At 38.7% G+C, this 22,215-nt stretch overlaps 1 pseudogene; it reads right to left on the reverse strand.

Annotated features, from left to right (window-relative positions):
* Positions 1-329: 329 nt before the first annotated feature.
* LOC142844193 (ATP synthase F(0) complex subunit f, mitochondrial-like) lies at positions 330-571 on the reverse strand (annotated as a pseudogene).
* Between the last annotated feature and the right edge of the window lie 21,644 nt (positions 572-22,215).

Raw genomic sequence — 22,215 nt, forward strand, 5'->3', positions numbered from 1 at the left:
GATACCTGCCTCCTTATATCTTTGATCCTCTGTGCCTCCCATTTTCTCTATTTGAAATGTTTATTCCCTATCCATTATATTCGTCTCAGCCGTGGTGTCTTAGTACAATAGAAAAGTAATCAAGACAGGCTCAAGGTCATATGTTTTAAAAGATCTATTATTATTATTATTATTTTATTTTGAACCAGTCACCTTTTACTGGACATTAGTTCTCAGTTAGAATACAAAGATTCAGCCACAGTTAAATTTGTCATGGATGGGAGCTGGGCAGCTGATTTTGCTTAGGGGTGCAGTGCTCTCCATCCTGACCCCTCTCAGTGGTACTTGCATCACCATTCATGTTTGAGTTCTTTGTAAGAAATCCAGTAGCTGAGAAGCAGGTAGGCTGCCAGCACCATGTTAAGCCCCACAGTGTTGCCTTCCCAGATGTTGATGTACTTCTTGTAATCCTGGTAGTAAACTCTCGGAAAGGTTCCCACGGTGCTCTGGGGGTGAAATCTTACATCAGTATCTAGGTTGGCAGTTTAACTTCCATGAGCTTTGTCTCCTTTGCTGGCATAAATGATGCCATTTGCAGTCCTGGTGTCTACAAAACCCTGGATGTATCATATCAAATTGTATGTATGTCTGTGTGTGGGTATGTGAACTTGAATGCAGATGCTCAAGAAGACCAGAGGCTCAAACTCCCCCAGAGTTGTAGTTACAAGTGCTTGTGAGGCACCTGAATTTGGGTCCTCTGAAAGAGCAGCATGTGTTTTAAACCACTGGCCCACTTTCCAGCCCCAAGGGACATACATATTAAATAGTTTTCCCAATGTATTTCCATGAACGTACTTTTAGAATTTCTAGTCTACCCAACAGAGGTCTTCTGCTTGTCTGATGACCATGATTAAAGTGAGGTGGAAAAATCTTGCTACGGGGTATTGATTTATTTTCTTAAACTTGTTCACAGTGGGAGGAGATTTAGCTTTATAATTAGTTCCAAAATGTGCCTGAGTGGCCTCGTTCTCCTGGAGGGCTTCACCATCTATGCTTGGGGAATGCTACGTTTCCTACCAAGGTTGAAATTGACTAGAGCAGCTTGTAAGGTCTTTTTAAACCTCACTGTAAAGAAATTTGTCTTCCCACTGAGTAATTTAAAATTTATATGTCTTAAGCCTTGACTGAGCATTGCAGTTTCTTCTTCAATACAAAACTCTACAACCCTTTCAGGCTTTTAACTAGTGGCCCACTTTCTAAAGAACCTTGAATCGTAATTTTAGTACTGCATGACGGAAGATGGAATGTAGCTGGCCCCAGTCTCCTCTCTTGATAACTAGCAGGAGGGGTTGAGATTAATTTCTTTTCTTTTTTTGAAAAAAAATTTAAAAATATTTTTCATACAATTTATTTTGATAACATTTCTCCCGTCTCATAACACCTCCCACATCCTCCCCACCTACTCAACTTTATGGTCTTTCATTCCTTTAAAAAAACACAAAAATGAAAATCAAAACAATCAAAAGACCATTAAGACAAAAAAGGAAGAAAGAAAATAAAAAAATCAAAAAGAGGAAGGAAGGAAGAAAGGAAGAAAGAAAAAAAGCTAGAACAAGCAAAAAGCCCCCCTCCCAACACTGTCTTAGGGTTTTTATTGCTATGAAGAGACACCATGACCACAAAACCTTTTATAAAGGAACACATTTAATTGGGGGTGTCTCACAGTTTCAGAGGTCCAATTCATTATCAGTATGGTGGGGAGCATGCCAATGTGTAGGCAGATGTGGTGCTGGAGCTGAGAGTCCTTTCTCTTGACTCAGAGGCAACAGGAAGTTGACTGATAGTCACACAGAGTGAAACTTAAAAGACCTCACAGTCTACCCCCACAGTGACCTAATTCCTCCAACAAGGCCACACCTACTTCAACAAGGCCACATCTCCTAATAGTGCTACTCCCTTTGGAGACCATTTTCTTTCAAACCACAATATACAAAGAAACAACCCCCCCCCAAAAAAAAAACAAAAAACAGATAAATAAACAAATACACAGAGTTCATTCTGTGTTGACCAACTAATCCTGGGCATAGGGCCTGCCCTGGAGTGTTGTTGGTATATGTAGTGACACTCTATTGAGGAAAACTGATTTTCCCATTAATAGGCTTTCTCAGACCCATCAGCTCCCATAAAAACTTATCAAGACATGGAGACTTATTATTAGTTATGAATGCTCAGCCTTATCATATGCTTGTTCCACTAACTTTTATAACTTAAATTAACCCATTTCTCTTCATCTACGTTTTGCCTTGGGGCTTTTTACCTTTCTTTCATTCTGTATGTCCTCCCTGTCTGCCTGTCTGGCCTCAGATGTCTCCCTCTCTTTTATCTTTGTTCTTTCTTCTCTTTCATTCTCCCGAGCCTAGAGTCTTCTCCTACTTATTTTCTCTGCCTGCGAGCTCTGTCTATCCCTGTACTGCCTTGCTATTGGCTATTCAGCTTTTTATTACACAAATCATATGCTCTAGGCAGTCAAGGAAACACATCTTTACATCATTAAATAAATGCAGTGTAAATAAAAGTAACACATCTTTGCCTAGTTAAAGTAATATTCCACAACAAGTGAGTATCAACTGAAAATAGTTTTTTGGTTAGGGGTGGGGCCTCTGTCTTCATCCTTCTTTCTCAGTGCTAGGAAACCATCTTGCTTCTCCCTGTACAGAACATGTGCACCCTGACATAGCTGCTATGAGCTCGTCCATGCATTGATCCTCTGGCTCTTCCAATCTTTCCACCTCTTCCTCTAGAGAGAACCTTGAACCTGGAAGGGAACAGGGTTTCATTGTGTGATAGTCCTAGTTGTCCTTGAACTTGCTTTGTAGACCAGCCTCCAACTCCCAGAGATCAATGCCTCTGCCTCCCAAGTGCTGGGATTAAAGGCATATGCCCCACTCCCTGGTGGGTGGGGAGAGAAGAGGTTTGATGAGAACATCCCATTTAGAACTGAGTGCAATTTTGGATGAATTTTTTTACATACATAGATAATGACTTTTTCCTTAGGATTGCAGCACTTCTTACATAGCAATGTATACAAGCGTGTGGTTCTATATTTGACACTAAATAGGTAGTTAGCAAATGTGGGTTCTCTTGAAAAGATGAATGCACTTCTTTTAAGAAGTTTAAATTATTATTTTATTTTAAGGCTAGAAGAAGGTGTCAGGTATCCTGGAACTCGAAGTATGGATGATTGTGAGCTTCCATGTGGGTGGTGAGAACTGAATTTGGGTCCTCTGGAAGAGCAACTAGTGCTCTTGATAACTAAATTATCTCACCACTCCCAAGGTGCACTTCTTGTGTGTGTGTGTGCGTGTGTGTGTGTGTGTGTGAGTATACACGTGTACATTTGGAGACCAAAGGTCAATGTTATATGTTTGTAAATTATTCTATACATTATTTCTGGAGACAGTCTCTCACTGAACCTGGAACTCATTAATTCTGTCTGCTATTAGATGGCCCATGAGTTCCAAGAAACTCGAACATTCTATTCTGGGCCTTGTTGCTGTTCAGGCTGTCACCCTACCCATCTTCATTACTGTTATTTGCACCAGTTTTCTCAAGCGTCCTGCCTCTTGTAATGGGAATGTTTTATAAGCCTCATGTTCAAAAGCTTCCGTGAGCTGGGGAGTGTTAAGATAGATAGTAGTTTGAGTGTGATTATTTGATGGGAAGAGAAGAAATTTGAAGGTAGACAGAGCACATTGGATGCAGAGGCTAAGGCACAACATAAAGCATCACCAGCTAGATTTACAAATCAGAAATGGAACTCATTTTGAGAAATCAATTGGGTGTCATGGAATATTTATGGGCCCCTGCTTCTGGCAAGCATTTCATTCAGCTAACGTGCCCTCGTTTACAACCCTGCTGGCTAGGCTTGTAGGCTTGCTCCCTCTCCATCTTCTTATGATTACAAGCAAGGTTGCAGGCGACTCTCTGATGGGATTTTTCAATTCTCCTTGAATGTCCTGGAATAATGGAATTTTTTCTTTATCATCAGACACCCTTGTATCTAGCTGAGTTTTGGTGCTGTCCTTGTGGGCGGAATCATTCAGGGAGTGTGGTCTTCAAAGATGAAAATATATTTCATAAAAGTTGTAGAATCGTGCATTCACAGGCTAGGATGCTGTGTAGAATCGTGCATTCACAGGCTAGGATGCTGTGTTTGACTTCTCCATTTTATAGACCAGGTTCCAGAAGGAAACGTCACATGTGCAAGTGGAACTAGTCTTGCAGCTGGAACTTGTCCAGCTCTGAATTATAGAATGTGATTATCATAATTTGACCTCTATAAGGAAATCAACTTATATCAATGACAGGTGGACACTCAGTGTGCCACTGTGTCTCTACTAAGTTCCATTTTGCCTCCCCAAAAGAGGACTCAGTAAATGCAGATGAAATGAAAATCGCTCCTTCTTTTGGGTATACTGTAGCATCCTTTGGGTAGATGTCATGAAATATTTAGAGAAATATAGAAAAAAAGTACTATGTGTCATTGAATAGAGAAGTAACACAGCTATTCTGTCAACTTTCTAGGTCTAGTTGTTTTTAACACCAGCATTTTTGAAAGACTTAGTTCTAAACATTGGGAAAAGAACCAATCAATTTTGCTGGATAAACTTGACCTCATAGATAGCAGCAAGTTTTTATGTATCTACACATCGCATATTTAAAGCTGAACCACATCTTAGTGATTAACCTTGAGTCTCTGAAAATGAGTACAGAAGCTGACTTGCAGTAGAGCAAAGAGGATGAAGGAAAGATGCCTTTGATTTCTCTAGACTCAAGACATTAAAGTCATATGGCATTGTTATTTATCAAGATCCAGTAAACCTCATGAAGACACAAGGGAGCCTCACCAGAAGTCACCTTAGTCTATATGTAGACTCTCCTTAATTGGAGGTGATGCAGGCCCAAATGTTACATGTTCTCTTTTGCTTCCCATGGACCACATGGTGCTTCCTGGGGGAACAGGGCCTCTTAGGTATACTATACTAGGGGTATAAGTAAGGAAAATTGACCCTCTTCATATCATTGAGTTTTCCTATCTAACTATTCATTATTTCTCCCGACTTTAATAACTATCTCAGCTGGAAATGAGAAAGAATAATGAACCATTAATTTACATTCAAAACACTAATTAAAAAGGCACAGTTTTGTTTTTGTGAGTTGTGCTGATGACTTAATTATAGAAAGACTGTGAAAACAAATTCTCATTTTGAGGCTTTACAAGTGACTGCAACTTAAAAACGTGTAGAGCTCATCATGGGCATGTGGAAGTGTAGGGGAGAAGCAGGTAGGAAGAAGACAAGGTCCCTGGTGTGGAGGTCAGCTTCTAGTTCCAGATTTCCTTGTGATTGATGGGATGATGCCAAACAGCTTCATCTCTGGTCCTACTTCTTCTAAATGGGACACAGATACCGCCTGTATCTTATGTGCTATTAGAACCACATTTACTCTATGCTGTGCTGTCATGGAACTGTCTTAACATTCATATCTTAATGGCTGTTGAACTTGGTCCTCTTGGATTTATAACATTAATGGTGACACTGTGGTTCATCCAAGTAGCCTTAGTGTCTGTCATTTGGAAGAGGAGGACAACTATTTTTTATTGAATGATAAGCTTGAACCAAAGCGACTGGGTATGCATTAAATGGGACTGACATTTTTGGAGCATCTCCCTTAAGCTGGAAACATTCTATGGATCTCATTTAATCTTTTCATTGTGGCAGACATGCCTGCCCTGTTTTATCAATGAAGACTCTCAGGTTCTGAGAGTGTAAGTGGCTTAACTAAAGGAATGCCCTCAGCTCATGCAGTATTGAGGTCAGAATCACAGAAGGGTGACTCTTAAGAAGATTCCTTCCATCACAGCAGATTGTCACTCATACTTATACTTAACAGTTGGAGCATCCTAACAACTGTAATTACCCGTAAATAACACGGTATTTTTCACTTTGTAGTATACTCATTGTGCCTGGGTGGATTCATCAGCTCTCCTTCCTTAAACTTTTGGGATAATAATGTGAAAATTCCACTTTCCATATATGAGTTTGTCTGTACCTTCCACCAAACTTCAGGGAAAATTTTCATTCATTAGATTGCTAATATATTAAGTATTTGTTGTTCATAAACTTGAGAAACTTTATGTTTTACAACCATGATCTGGGAAGAATAACATTAATAATTATGACTCCCAAGAAGCTCACAAGGCTGGGGCCTTTGAAAGGACTCTGAATATTCTATTCGATTACTTTTCCTGTTGTTTTGTGGCCAGGCATCCTTTACCAAGTGCATCCCAGTTACTCCCAGGGTTCTGCGTTTAGTCCTTCAACTTCAAAAAGGCACTATGGCAGAAAAGATGAAGGAACAGAAAAGAACTAATTAATACCAAATTTTAGAACAAGCAGATGTTTTTTTCTTATGGTAGAAGCCATTATATTTTCAAAGGAAAGCCAGGAATACCACTCTCATCATGGGGTCAGAAAAGGAATAGCGTGAATCAAGAGAAGATGATGAAGAATCAGTTGAAGAAATGGATGAAGACAGTGTGATGGACAGGTGAGAAGATTGTACACAGAGCTTCAGTAGGGAACAATATATACATATTCCACATATTAGGAATAGGATAGGGCCCATCATCTATATGTCATAAAATGTATGGACAAATGCATATATACATATTCACAAATACATATGTTAATTTATGTAGTGTATGCATAATAAAAAGTCATAGTAATAATATCATATCAGCAAATATATCTTAATACCTTTACCACTCCAGGTACTGCTTTACATACAATTGTCTTTGGTTGTTCTGTGTTGGTATTCCATTTTTTCTCCATACCAAATTCTGCTTCTTTTTTTTAAAAATAATATTGGACAGAGAGATATTTAACACAGGTAAAATTATGGGTTCGATCCCCAGTACTAAAAACCAAGTCAATGTAACACAAAATTCTGTTCTAAGATCAGCTAGAAATAAGCTCCAGGAAGCCCTCTATTTGAAATAAACAGGAAAATCTCTCTGCAGACATAACTTGTGCTATTGCTGACCTAAGGAGAAGATTCTTCAAAGAATTTGCCAAGATTTCACGTCCTAGATCTCTCCACACCATATTTTGTGGGGATGGGTAGATGGTAGAGGGGCTGCAACAGTCAGATCTGTCATTCATACAAAGGGAGTCAGTCTGGGAATATTTTTGAGGGCAGAAACAAAAGTCTTTGTGCATTCCATCTCGCTTCTATTTTCTTCCTTTCGTATTTTCCCTGTTCCTTTTAACAATGTATATTGTACAAAATAATAGATTTCGTTGTGATATTAACTAAGTGTACATAATATAATTTGATCATATCTCACCCTCTACACATTTCCTTCTCTTATTCTTCCCGTTTCCTTTCCTCTTTCCTAATAGTCTCCTTTCTACTTCTTTCTTACAAAGATAGAGTTATCAAATAAGCATGATCTCAAAATAAACAAGACTTCTCCCTGTGTTGAAATGTATATGGGTTAAAAATGATAGTAGAAAGGCAAAGACATGTAAATGAGCCTATATAACAGTATAATCTTATTTTCCTGAGCATCCTTTTAATTATTTTAAGATAACTACAACTGAATTTTCAGAATAAGCTACTTATTTGGAATTTAGTCTATAAGTTAAAAAAAATACTTGCATGACTATAATCAGACAGCAGAGGGCAAGAAGATCACTGAGTGTTCAAGACTATTGTATTTAAATAGAGAGTTCCAGGCAGCTAGTCAGGGCTACATAGTAAGATTCTGTCTCATAAAAACAAAGTGGTTCAAGCCTATAATACTAGCATTTGAGAAGCTAACACAAGATTATTGTTATGAGTTGGAAGCCAGTTTGGGGTTATCTAATGGGTGTCAGACCATCTTGTATTACAATGTCGTAGACCCCATTTCAAAAATCCAAACCAGGGACAAGAAAGATATCTCAGTGGTTAGGAGCACTGGATTCTCTTCAGGAAGAATCAGATTCAATTCCCAGCACCTACATGGTAGCTCACAAACATCTGTAGCTCAAGCCTCAGAGGATCCATAGGCACCAGGCATGCATATTATGCACAGGCATTCACACAAGCAAAGTATTCGCCACCCCCCAAGTAAATAAAAAAAATATTCAAACCAAGCTAAAAAGAGACAAACAGACAAAAAAAACAACAGCCAAAACACAGACTAAAGAACACAAAAGCAAACTGTTGCAATGTACCCTCATAGTTTGCTATTCTTGGACACAACATCTGTGTGTTTACAAGATATGCTTTTAAAAACTATGATTATACTTCATTCATTTTATGTAGAAAACATTCATTTGGTGGAAAAAACACATTATTTATTTCTTCACCTATTGATCGTATTTGGATTGCCTCCAGGCTGCCATGTTAAATATTTGGATATTTTCCAGTTGTTGATACTAAATATCTGGATTGTTTCCAGTATCTGCTGTTAGAAACAGTTCTCCCATGAACATTTTTATGTTTATCTACTGGTAATTATGCATAAGAATCACCTTGATCTCTTAGTAGTCCTTTGGAAATATCCATTAAAGAATTCCTCATGGAGATGGCAAGTGTGTTTGTGATCAAGTTTGCAAGGTGTTCCAGGTAATTCTGTATGCTCACAGATCTCAATTCTTTTGATGAGACTAGAAGACCACCCTCCCAGTCTTTGCAATAGCACAGCATCATGTGGTTGTTGTGATGCCCATGGCTACAATAGAGCTCATTATATACCTGGCTGTGTAGCATTTCACATAATGTCTCAAATGGAAAGCTTTGTTCTCTGAAGGGGCAGAGTAGATAGGACCTGGATCCATTAGTCACCAGTTGGAGGATGGAGCTTTAGCTAAGGTATACATACCAAGACTACAGGTTCTTCTAGGAGACCTTGATTTATTAAACCATGGGGTTTACCGACAAATGCTATGGTTGTTAGCATTGTCTATCTAGCATGTATTTTAATGCCATGTTGTTTTCTTAATTATGTTCTCACCTGCTGTTTATAAGAATTGTGCTGGATTACATCCTCAATAACACTTATCAAGCCTTCTTAATATTTACCCATCAACTACATAAAGTGTGGTGTCTCATTCTGCTCTTGATGTGAACTTTCTTGATTACCACTGAAGGGTGTTCCATGGGCACGTGTGCTTCTTCTTGTCTGATATAACCATTTGTGGCTTTTACCTTTTACTCTGTATTTAGCATCTCATGTATTTGCATGGACTCCCCCTAATTAGATGCTAATTCTTTGTGTGCATGTTTATGGTAGAGTCAGGGAAGTAACCTCAAAATCTGGATAGCAATTCCTCCTCCTCTTCCAACTTCTCTCTTCCCTTCCTCTTCCTTTCCTTCTCTCCTTCTTTGGCTCCCCTTTTCTCCTTCTCCTCTTCCTTCTCTTCAGTTTAGAAACAAAATAAGACATGCCACTTTTATTCTACACGTCTCCCATGTGATTTTGAACTTCTCCCACTTCTTCTGACAAATGAATAGTTTATCACCTTTATCTGGTGATCAATAAATAGATAATAGTTAAATAAATCAATAAATAAAACATTAGCACGAACCACATGGAAGCCATCAGTTTAAAGCCTGGGTATTGTCTAAACACTGATATTGGGTGGATAGAGGCCAATGTGAGGGACATGAGACTAGGGACAAAGACTCAGCTCTTGAAGTTTTATAAGAAGAAGAAATACGTTTTAGGTTTAGAAAAGCTAGGCCACATGATCCAGACTACTTTGTGTTTCACGTTGGAGGCTTGGGATGAAATCACAGCTAAAAAAAAAAATAAAATAAAAAATGTGTTCTGCTTTGCCAAGTGGATTCTCTGTATACGTCTTCATTGGAGACCTTGTAGGGTGAACCTTGCCGAACACAGAGAAATATCTTACAGAACTACAAATTCTTAGAAGTCTGGACTATTACCATTTAATAGTACCTTTCATTTCAATTTGTACCAGCAGTCTTGAGTGATGCAACCACAGGTGCAACCCTGGGCTCTGGTACTTAGATTAGAGACTCCCAGATGATGCTTCCTTTATTCTAGGCTGCTCCGGTACTCAGGCTACAGATCACTTCTCTGTATGTTGAACAGCAAAATATCCACCTTTTTGGTTGATGTAGTTTCTTTGGAGTTTTTACAGTTTATTGGTATGCTCCTTAGACATTTTCTTCTGATGCTACTTTTATTACAGATAAACTGAGATAATTTGAGGTAATTTTAGGAAAGCTCTCTGCAGACTCCATGTGTGGAAGAATGACTTCACATCATGCCTCTGATTTGGGAATAATTAAAACTGTTGTTATTTAAACTAAGACTTTTTGGGTGAGCACTGGAGAAGCAATACACCAATTATAATAGTCAAATCAAAAGCCCAGGTGCATTTTATTTCAATTTATTTCTGAAGTGCATGCATGATAGCAGTCAGTGTCGGTATCTGGTAGAGAAGCAGAACAAAAGATGCTCATTTTCAGTTCACTTGACTGAAAGATGAAGCTATTGATAAGGATTTGTAGAAATTCTTTCCTGCAGTCTGTTTTTTTTTTCATTTTATGTTGTTACCTAAAATGTTGCCCACACAAACGTGGAGGTTTACATTTCAAATGGGCAAGAACATCTCTGCAACAGAACAATCTGGCAGACAGGGAGACCTTATCTCTCTAAACAGAGCAATAGGAAATGTAATGTAGATAATCTATATGAGCTCCATCAGGGTTCTGTTTTCCAAGAACTCTGCCTCTACATTCTTAATAAGCAAACGCCTTGGGATTCCATTTGTCTGTTTGTGTTTTAGATATCAGGGTCAAAACATCTAGCTTTCTCTCTACATTTCTCACAAAGCAGCCACCGCCAGAATTTAAGTAAGCAATGCCATTTTAGCTCCAAGGAATTTGCTTTTATTTTTAATTAAGACTGCTGCATTTTAGATGGCAAATCTCATGTCTGTTTACATCTTTTCTCTGCCCAGGGATGTGAGTTAGCATCACCATCTCTGCCATCAAGGATAATCATCACCATCTGTATCCATTATCTGCTGTTACTTAGCAGATTACCTACAAATTTACTGGCTTAAAGCAACAGTATGTATTAGTTATATCTTATCGTTTCTATGAGACATCACTTTGGAAAAGACATAGCAAGGCAGTCCTAGCTGTGTGGCCCTTTTGAAAATGAAATTAGGGTATAGTTTGGGGCTATAGTCATTTAAGACTTGCCTGAGGCTGGAGGACCCATTTCTATAGACTATACAATAGTTGCGTGTTGTTATTGGCTGTTAGCAGGAGTTTTCATTTCTCTGCCATTTCCTCTCCATGCAGTTCCTACTAGCCTGTGCACTCAAGCAAGGAGGAAGCTCCATTACTTTCCTTGGAAGTCATACAACATCTTTGCCTTTATACCCACTTAGTTATGTGAATCAGCTGGCTAGGTTTAGAGGAAACTAAGTCAGGGTGTAGAATTCAGGAGATGTGGCTTACTGGAGGTTGTATGTCATATCATCACCATCTACTTTTGAGTGAATGAATGAATTCAGCAATGAGGAATATACAAACATCCAGGCAAAGTGCTCTCTAGACAGACTTTCTTAGAGGGAAAAACTGTCTATCTTTTTCACTCCTGATATGCCATTCTTTAGTTTTTATCTGGAAGGAGGTAACAATAATTTCTATCTAAACTTAATGCCAATTAGCATGGTAATTACAAGACGGTAGCTAGTCTTACATGATAATTGATGATAATTGCTTCCTGTTTTAATTGGAGTATAAACAAGTCTATACCATAGGAACTCAAACCTCTCCTCAGGGGAGAGGGGGAAAGAAACCAAACAAGGAAATTTGTCAAAGTCACTTGTTAGCTGATAAGGACTTCACAAATCCATGTTACACGTCTACAAGTCAGAAAAGCATCTGCCGGTAATGCTCGGTGCTTCTTGGGAGTTGGCAAGAATGAGAACACCAGGCTGCCTCCAAGTTGTTGCTGGGATATGTGCTGCTGCTCGGCTTCTCCCAGTAGTGACGCCAGTGTGCTAAAGTGTATAAATGCAGCCAACCCTGGCATCTACAGTTAGCTCATCAGTCACTAGCAGGTCTCTTTTCTACAGCTGTTTGTATTCTCCAAAATAAGAGCTCCAAGCAAAATCAGGACTTGTACTCTTTTGTACTAGTTTGTTTGTTTGTTTATTTTTAGCAAAATTCTCTGGGCATCTATGTCTTTTAGCATCCTATGTTTGCTTTACCTCTAATTTCAGATATATGATTCACTGACTTCTATGGTGTTTTACTGAAAGCCAACCATAGCCTTAATCCTGGTTCATTTTTTATATAGCCCACCTAGCCAAGACAAAGACATTTAAAAAGCATGGCACAAGTACACGGTGGCAGGGACCTTTGTCCTTTCTGTTTCCCTGACAACATGGGCCTCAGGAACATTTTAATTAAGAAATGAATATTTTCAGTTAAGAAAATTCCCCCTGGAAGTTGGAATCATAGAATATAAACCATTCCAGGTAGGAAGCAGAGCTGATAGCCATTGAGATGGATGGAGAGTGGAGGGATACTTCCAGGAGAGAAGTGATGCTGCATCAAGATCTTTCTTGCTCTTATTTATTAGTGTAGGGTACCAGACACTTAAAAAGGAAAGGGACTTACATCATATCTGGTAGCTAAAGATGTGACCATTACAAAATGTGTACCTTTATAAAGTAGGCAAAAGTCTCTCTGACACTGTCCTCTATAACAAAGGTAACTAGGCATAAGTGACTCTGTCCTCACTGGTGGGTGGTGCATACTACGCTTTACCATGATTCTGTCTGGAGGTCAATCTGAGTTATATTTGATTTCTTAAACCATGAACTCTTGACATGATTGCCCAGGTATGTTTGGTTCATGGTCATGAAGCCTGTTCAGCCAAAACAATAATTTGGCTAGGCTGAAATTAGGAAAGACCCTCCAGCTACCCAAATTCCTCTCTACTTTTCTTCTTTCTGCTTTTCCTTTGGTAACTTGAATTCTTTCATTCCATGGACATCAGTTTTCTTGGAGAAAGGGCCTTTTGAATTGGTGATTGGCTTGTATATTAAATTTCAAGTGCTTAGGACCAGGACAGTGAGTCCAGGGTTTGGATAATCTCACGTGTTCTATCAGGTTAGACTCTTGAATTAATGAAGCCCAAAGTAGACTGTTTGCTCTGGTTCTAAGTAATTAAATGCCTGATGAGTCCAGATGGGATCCTTGAAGGAAACTTGGTGACAAAACAAACATTGGAAGTGCTAAATTGTACTTGTGGATTTCTTTTTAACTTTCTTTTAATTGCACTAATCGCTGGTTGCTGTAATAAGTATACCCTGTACTTTCCATATGAAATCCCACTTCCATGCTGTCATTTGAGATGACTGAATGATGGGGACTTGGGTGGCACGGTTTCATGGCCTTTAGTGACATCCTTGGTGCTAATATTCAGGAGCCAGAGGGTACAGAGGTAAAGTAGGAGAAAATGGAAGATCTTCTCCAGGCTTTTATGAGCCTGGTTTGAATGGGGATGGGGCACATTCCTTCTGCACTCATTTCATTGGTAAGAATTTAAACCCTCACCAATGCTCAAGTGGACAGCAAATTCTTTACACTTTATCTTAGGAGTTCAATTGCTTTCTAAAAATACTAAAATGGGGCTGTTTTTAAAATTCAACTTTAGGACATTTATATGTGATGTATTTTAAATTGTCAAAATATCCCTCTATTATTTTTAAATTTTAATTTAATTTCTAATGACTTTTATTAAATGATTCATCTAAACAACTGGAGGTGGAGAATGTTTAGAAGCATATTTTCAACTTGATTATAAGTTTTTGGAGTCCTATAATGAAGTAATTATTCAAAAAATTTCAGAACCCTTTGAAGGAAATTATCTAAGTGCCTAAGACTGGAGATGAAGTTTCCTATGAAGGGCACAGTCCCAATTCTGGTTGGAGGTAGATTAAAGCAAAACCAAACCTCAATGAATTAAGAGAAACATTTAGAGAGGGTGCTAAAGTACATTTTGCTTTTGTTCCATCTCTTTGCTTTTGATGTCTGTCTTCAGTAGGCTTTTAGTGCCCTTATTCCCGGTATGTTGAGTTTGAAAAACCTTAGCTTCTTCTCAGGTTGGGACTCACCTACACAAAAGCTTTATAATCTGGACTTCTTTAAGAGATGAAAACAAATGCTGGCCAGTGGTGGCGCACACCCTTTAATCCCAGCACTCAGGAGGCAGAGGTAGGAGGAGGATCTCTGTGAGTTCAAGACCAGCCTGGTCTACAGAACGAGTTCCAAAGCTACACAGAGAAACCCTGTCTCAATAGATGGATCTAAAAAACATCATATCATGTGAGGTAACCGAAGCCTAGAAGGACCTATATCATATATGCTCACTCATAAATGGTTTTTAAACATAAAGCAAAGAAAACCAGCCTGTAATTCACAATCCCAGAGAACCTAGACAACAATGAGGACCCTAAGAGAGACATACATAGATCTAATCTACATGGGAAGTAGAAAAAGTACAAGATCTCCTGAGTAAATTGGGAGCTTGGGGACCTTGGGAAAGGGTTGAAGAAGAGGAGAGAGGAAGGGAGGGGAGCAGAGAAAAATGTAGAGCTCAATAAAATCAATAAAAACATTAAAAATAAATAAAATGAGTATCTTCTTGTTTCACTTTTTCTTTTAATATCCTGTGTCTTATTGAGCTTCCCTCCAAGATGGAAGGTTCTAATCTTGTAGGAAATTGCTATAAAACATTTTATCAGCATGGACTGGAAAGTAAAAATTCAGTGACAAAGTGATGAAGCATTAGAATAGGACACATTTAGGCCGAGCAAGTTTTTAACTACAGCCAACCCAGTTCAATGAAAGCAAGTATTCTCATAGCCACTTAAACATACACCAACTATTTCATTGTTCCTATCTCACTTCTCTGTCTTTCCTATTTATAGATTTTTCTGTCATGATCAAATATGATTCCTCAGAGGAACAAATTTGTCTTACAGTCTTTGAGCAAGCATACTAGAAAACAACCCTAAAAGAGACAATATAATCATAGTTAGTGTCATTTCAGCTGTATCTGGAGAATTGTTCACATTTCCCTAACCCTAATATAACTCAGAATGAGCTTCAGGCTATGGTAAATAAAGTGGTAGAAGGAAGTAAAAACCTTGGTATGAAAGTAAACATTGAGAAGACTGAAGTACAACACACAGGAAAAGCACACGCGGATTTTAACATTGTAATAAAGAATCAGAACCTCAAGCAAACAGTCAACTTTGTCTATCTGGGGGGAAACCACAGTTTTAATGAAGGAACTATTTCAGACATCAAGAGGTGAATAGGGATAGTGAGGGCACTAGGAAAGGTTTGGTCAGCAAGAGACATAATGACAACAACAAAGTTACAAGTACACGAGACACTTGTCTTGAGCTATCTTTTTTACAACTCTGAAACCTGGGCAATGAAATGGTCCTCAGAACAGCGGCTGAATGTGTTCAAGATGGTGTGTCTCAGGAGGATTTTAAGCATCACAGAAAGAGATAATCCGTGCAAAGATGATATTAAGAAACATCTCCAGGGGGAGGGGGAGGGATATGGGAGGCGGTGGTGGGGAAGAGACAGAAATCTTTAATAAATAAATAAATAAATAAATAAATAATAATAATAAAAAGAAACATCTCCATCTTCAGAAGGAAGTAAACTATAGGATACGGCAATGGTGCTTGCGACACTTTGGCCATGTTTTGAGAATGAACAATGGCAGATACCCGAAGACAGGCACTTCTTGAAGAGTACAAGGGGATAAGGCAAAGAGGAAGGCCCCCCAGATGCTGGATAGACAGCATAAAAGAAGACTGTGGAACCTTGGGTATGACAATAACACACGCGTCTAGGATTGGCCAGGATACAAGTAACTGGAGAACGCCGCAAACAGGCTGCCCATGCATGCTTAAGCATTGCTGGGGCATGAATGAATGAATGAATGAATGAATGAATAGAACTCAAAGTTACTCAGTCTTTCCTTCCTATCCCAACATACTTGAAGAATAGGATCATCCTTCACCAATGTCTGGTGATTATTACGGGGAGTGGTACCTCTGTAAGGAGAGGTATATAAAAACATATCTTCATGTAGAGACTCAGTAAGGAAGAGTAGTTGGTGTTGTTTGGAGCCAACACATCCTGAATGAATCAAAGTTACTTTCCTATGCCAAGCTGAGAATTGTGTGTGTGTTGTGTCGTATACATGTGGTACATGCTATTTTCTAATGTTTGTACAAGTGGAGGCCAGAGGAGAGTGTTCAGTGTGTTCATTTCTTGTTTTTTACCTTGTTGACTGAAGGGAGGGCTCTTACAGAACTGGGAACTTGTTGTTTCAGATAGGCTGGCTGTCTACTGAGCTTGTGGAAGCCACCTGTCTCTGCCAAATATTGCTGAGGTTTCAGGCATGTATGGTCATGCATAACTTTCTGTGGGAAGCCTGGGAGTTGAAACTCAGGTACCCAGGCACGGGTGTTCTTACCCTCTGAAATATCTTCGAGCACCACAGTTGAGAACTGCAAGTTTTCATTTGTTCAGCTCTGGATCCCCAGAGTCTAGCATGGACATGATATTTATATTTCTTGGGTAAATAAGTGTTTTCCAAATACTGAAGACATACAAAGGCAAGAATGAAGTCTGAGTGGTGAATATAAATTGAATTAAAAGTCATATATTGATCATTGACATGGGAAGGCTATTACACAGTCCACCTTTGGGCTCTTCCTTGGCATTTTCCAACACACACATACACACATATATTCTTGTGTGTGTTTGAACATTTTATCTTTTACTCACCCACTTTTATTTATTACATCTACAAAACTATACTTCCTTAGCAATATCTATGAAAAAGAACTAATCTCAAGAATTAATATAAACTGTGAGGTTTATATCAAATAGTACTTTAATATTAGATTGCCTTAGGCAGTATGGTGAAAGATAACAAGTAAGATGTTGATTCTTCCTTCTAAACATTCACAATGTTTATGTGTAAGGTAAGCATAGGCATAGAAACACCTGTTGTGCTCCTGTATGTCAAACAGCCACCATGCAAGGTCTGGAAAATATTAAGAAAAATTAAATATGGTCTCCCTGTCATGAAGTGAAGATTGTTAGTTATACAATACAGCTCCAGAAGGAAGATTCAGGGTCAATACTAGACACCTGCATCAGAATTTCAAAGCCAAAGGAAGTAGAAGCTGAAGAAATTGTGATTGAAATACAAATAAGAAGATGTTGCAACTAGATAAAGAAGAAGTGTCAATGTATTGGTGAGATAGTGGTACAGTTACAGGCACAGTCCTTCTGTTGGAAGAGAACCTGACTCCATCAGATACTGGAGAAATGGAACTGAGAATATTTTGGATGGGATGAACTTACAGAGTAAGATAAGAGATGATTGATAGAGGTTTATGTTGCTTAGGATTTTTATCTTCAGGAAAACGAGAAGCACTGAAAGCGGAGGAAAAAGCACAGGAGGCAAAATTATATTTGTGGTTTATTAAACTCGCTGTAGCTGTAAGATGAAAACCAAATTGAATGGCTGAGAGTAAAGAAATTAGTAGAATATTTGAGCTGTTTTGCAGGTGATCTTTGTAAGTTATCATTATTTCTAGATTGCCTGATTACATGGTAAGCACAAGAATATCCACAGAAAATAATACAAACTGGCAAATTTTAATTAATAACAAACTAGTATTGAGAAATCAATATTTTTCACATGCACATAATGTCCAGTTAGTTGGCTGAACACAAGAAACCATTCCATTTACCATAATGATACAGAAGATAAGGGACAGAAAACACAGGTAGAATTTGAAAGGTCTGTATAAATGAAGTTAAAATCAGTTGCATAGTAATACAAATGAGGACAATCAAATTAGAAAGACCTGTTTGGACTTAAGTCTTAAGTAGGAAGAACCCTTCCCCCCCACCACAAACATACCCATACAATGATAGACAGACAGACACACACAAACATACACACACATACAATGACAGACAGACAGACAGACACACACAAACATACACACACATACAATGACAGACAGACAGACAGACAGACAGACAGACAGACACACACACACTTCCTTTGGAAAACTCTGCTTTTAATGTTGTCATATGAAATACTCTATTTCTCTTGTTGAAACTTGCTGACTGATGGTTTGCGTATACCCTACTGGCAGGACACTTGCATAGCCTGTATGGGGTCCTGGATCATTTCCTAAAACCCTCCAACAAAACACAATGAAAGACTAAATTCTAGGCCATACGAAGAAAAATATACAAGTATGGACAATGAAGAAAATTGTGAAAAAAAAACCCACTAAGAATCAATTTTCTTTATCAGATAGTAAACCCGCTAATTAAAAGTTTCTAATTGTTATCATGGCATAATACCATCACATAAATTAGCATATAATTCTAAATAAGGAAATAAAACTAGTAGAAATATATTTGAATGAATTCAGAGATTTGGAGTCCAATATAGGATAAACTGAATGATAAGCAGTCTTTTCTATTTTGGTTTATTGCAGTATTTCTAGCATCTAAATCCGTGTCTGGCACACAATAGTGCTGAAATAGTTATTGAATAAACCAGTAAGTGAAGAATTGGGTTATTTATTTCATGCTAGTGGAACAGCTGTATAACTATGAATTTAAGTGGATTCATATATTGTATTTCACAACAGCATTGTTTAAAATAGATGAAAGGTTTCACATAAAACTTTAAAGTAGAATGGAAAACTATTATAGTATTTTCATGAGCCTACCAGGGCAGAGTAGGAGACAACTACATAGTCTTTATGGGCTCTGTATATAATGGCCTTTTAGTTTTTCTCTTATCTCCCTTTCCCCTCTTCCCCTCCTTTGCTTCGCTCTTCCTTCATCCCTGTTTCCCTCTCTTTCCCAGTCCTTTTCTTTTCTTGTTCTAAACATGGAGCATGAGCTTAGGGAGACTTGGGAAACAATGAGAATGCAGATTTCTTTTCAGTGTGTGTGTGTGTGTGTGTGTGTGTGTGTGTGTGTGTGTGTGTGTGTGTAATGTATGTATGTATACATGTGTGTGCAAGTACATGCAAATGTATGTGGCTAGGCAAAAGGATAATGTTGAGTTTATTCCTCAATTGTGATTCACCATTTATATTGAAGCAAGGTGTTTTAGCTGAACTCGGAGGTTAGCTTTTCAGCTAGTAGAGGAGCTCGCTCTGGGGAGCCTTTCCCCTGTGTCTTGAGCAGTAGAATTATAGGATGGTCAGTGCAACAGACTGATGGGTTCTGGAGGTCAGAACTCCAGGCCTCATGCTTATAAAGCAAGTGTTTTTACTGGCCAATGCATCTCCCAGTCCTTCAGTTTTCTTATATTTTGAAAATCTTCCAAACGTACACTCGCATTATTAGTTATTTTTGGTGGCCTTCCATTACTTTTCTAAGAATCCCATTATTATGCTGACTGGTATCATTTTACTATAATTAGTATTTCACAAGGGCAAAGATCCTCACTGCTTAAACTGAGCTTATGGTATAGTTGGAACTCAGTAATTATAATTTAGCTAATTCATGATTGGGGCAGTGGAGGGATGTGGAAGGAGCATAATAAATCCAGGCAAAGTTTACTGAAGAGAAATTTGGATCTTTTCATGAAGGAATCCAGCTTTTGCTATGATTTTCAAGTGCCCAGGAATGAGGGAATTGAATAGACGGCAGAAACTAGGAAAGTAAGGGGATTAGGTTATCAGTGCCCTTAAGCAAGCTTTGCTGCTAGCTGGCTGTTTGGATCTCTGCTGGGAGATGTAAGCTCTTTGTTGCCTATATTCGTTTATCTAAGGTCCTTGCTTTCCCAATGAGTGATATGTATCTGCCTAGCCAGCTTTTCTCCTCTGCTATTGTTTTTATTCCTAGTTGATGCCTAAAGATTAGGCCTTTCATGTATCCATGGTAGAAGGAGGAGCCAGAATCATGTGTGGTGGTTCATGCCTGTAATCTTACACTTGGGTGGCTGAGACGGGATTGATGTGTTTCAGTTAAACCTGGGCTACACCATGAGTTCCAGGTCAGTGTGAGTCATAGAGTGGGATTCTGTCTCAAATCAGACTGAACTGAACCAAAGAAAGCACAAAATAACACAAAAAACATAACAACAAAACACAACATAACGTCATAACATAGCATCACACAAACACAACATATCTTAACCCAGCATAACATAACATCATAACACAACATAACATAAACCTCAGTGTTATGCAATGTACCATGTAAAATTTGCAACAAACTGAAGAATTTAGGAGAAAGAACAAAAGATAGAGATAACCAGAAAAAAATTCGAACAAGAAGACCTAAGAGCCCCAAAATACATACTGATGCCAGAAAGAAAAAATGGGAAGATGAGGGAATGGACACATATTCTTAGTGCGTTGCTAAATAATGAGTGTCTTATTTAAATTATGCTGGCCCTAGTAACATACATGACCAAGAGAGGTTCCTGGGATTCTGAGGTCAAATCAAAATAAGCCTGGCAGCTTACAGCCAGGCCTTGTGGAAACATTCACTCTGGTGAAGAGGCATGCTCTCAGAACTCTGACCATGGAAAACAGGCTATATGAGGAAGCCAAGGAACCATGACAAAATGTATAGAAAGACATGTGAAGACATGGAGTCAAGATCCATCAGTGTCCCTACCACTACCTGCACATTGGAGTTCCTCCAGCCCAGGCTCCATCATCACGGACGAGAAGGAAGCCGTTTTTATAATGTCTACCCAAGCTCCTAACATAAAGATTTGTGAGCATATAGGAATGGTGATTGTTTTACTGAACTTCGAAATGGCTCATAGTGTGTAATTGAGCACTCGCTCAAGAGAGTCTTGGTTCATTTTCTTGAAGACATTTTCTGAGTGCCTACTGCTGTTTGGTGTTTTGACCATGTTCTGTCTTTGATGTTTCCATACTCTGAGGCATTCTTATGTTCAACTGCTATGTAAGGAAACCGATGCTCAGTCGCGTTGCAGAAACTTGCCCATGAGTGCTCTGCTCATCAGAGCTGGTACTCAAGCTCAGATCCTGCGGGAAGAAAGCAGAGAGCTTGGCAAGTTGCTTGCTTAGAAAGGTTGAGTTTACAGTTGAGGTGGAAAGGAACGTGCCTGGGATGCCAGCTACTGTAGAATTCCCCTGTGACTCTGTGGGGAGCAGATGAATACTGATTGGGCTGCTGATACCAAAAGGGAGTTAGCAGCAGATTGCTCGCAGATGCCACCACAGAGGGTTCTTTGGTGAGATTTGTTTTTGGCTGAGCAAGGCGCAGGAAATAAAGTGGAAAATGACTTTCCCAGAGAATGTTCATAGTGATTATCTCTGCAGAAAAACATCGACTGAGTTAAAAATCCATTAACCCAAATCTGGTTCTTGTTCCATGCATAGGGAAACCATTGATGAGGGTGTGACTGGTAGACTCAGCCTTTAGGGACTTGATGAACTGTTGGTGTTTTTCCTCCATGGAACCATTTCAGGCACCCAAGGTACCAAATTTCCTCACAGTTGTCAATGCAATCAATGACTATGCTATTTCTCAATTTGTTAAAAATGGAAGGTAAAGATACACTGTATACATTGGGGAAAAAAGCAAAAAGATGACCCAAGGAATCATCCAGTATTCATCTAACTTAGTAAGTGCAGTTAGTCACCCCTGCCTCCCAGAGACCTTGGAAGACCGAAGCTTGACTTCATACATCTTTTTCATTTTCCCCAGTATTCTGATGTCATCACATAGAGGTATTTGTTCAGTGTAACTGGCCAGGGCATTGTCCTTTATTACCTTGGTTCATGGGTTGCTGACTATGAATTAAATTTCTATAAGAACGATTCTAATTTTTTTCTTCATATTGGGTGTGCTTTATTAGTTTGTAGCTTCTTTATAGTACTTTCTTATCATCCTCTGTAGGTGCTGTGGTGATATTCTTGTTTCATGCCTGATACTGGTAAAGTGTGTCTTCTTCCTGTTTTGTCAACCCCCATAGAGGTTTTGTTCATTTTACTGATCTTTTTAAAGAGCCATCTGTTTTGTTTCATTGATTTTCCTCATTTTTCTCTGCTCTCATTTTTTCAT

This window comes from Microtus pennsylvanicus, chromosome 2 (assembly GCF_037038515.1).
Source record: "Microtus pennsylvanicus isolate mMicPen1 chromosome 2, mMicPen1.hap1, whole genome shotgun sequence".
Taxonomy (NCBI): domain Eukaryota; kingdom Metazoa; phylum Chordata; class Mammalia; order Rodentia; family Cricetidae; genus Microtus; species Microtus pennsylvanicus.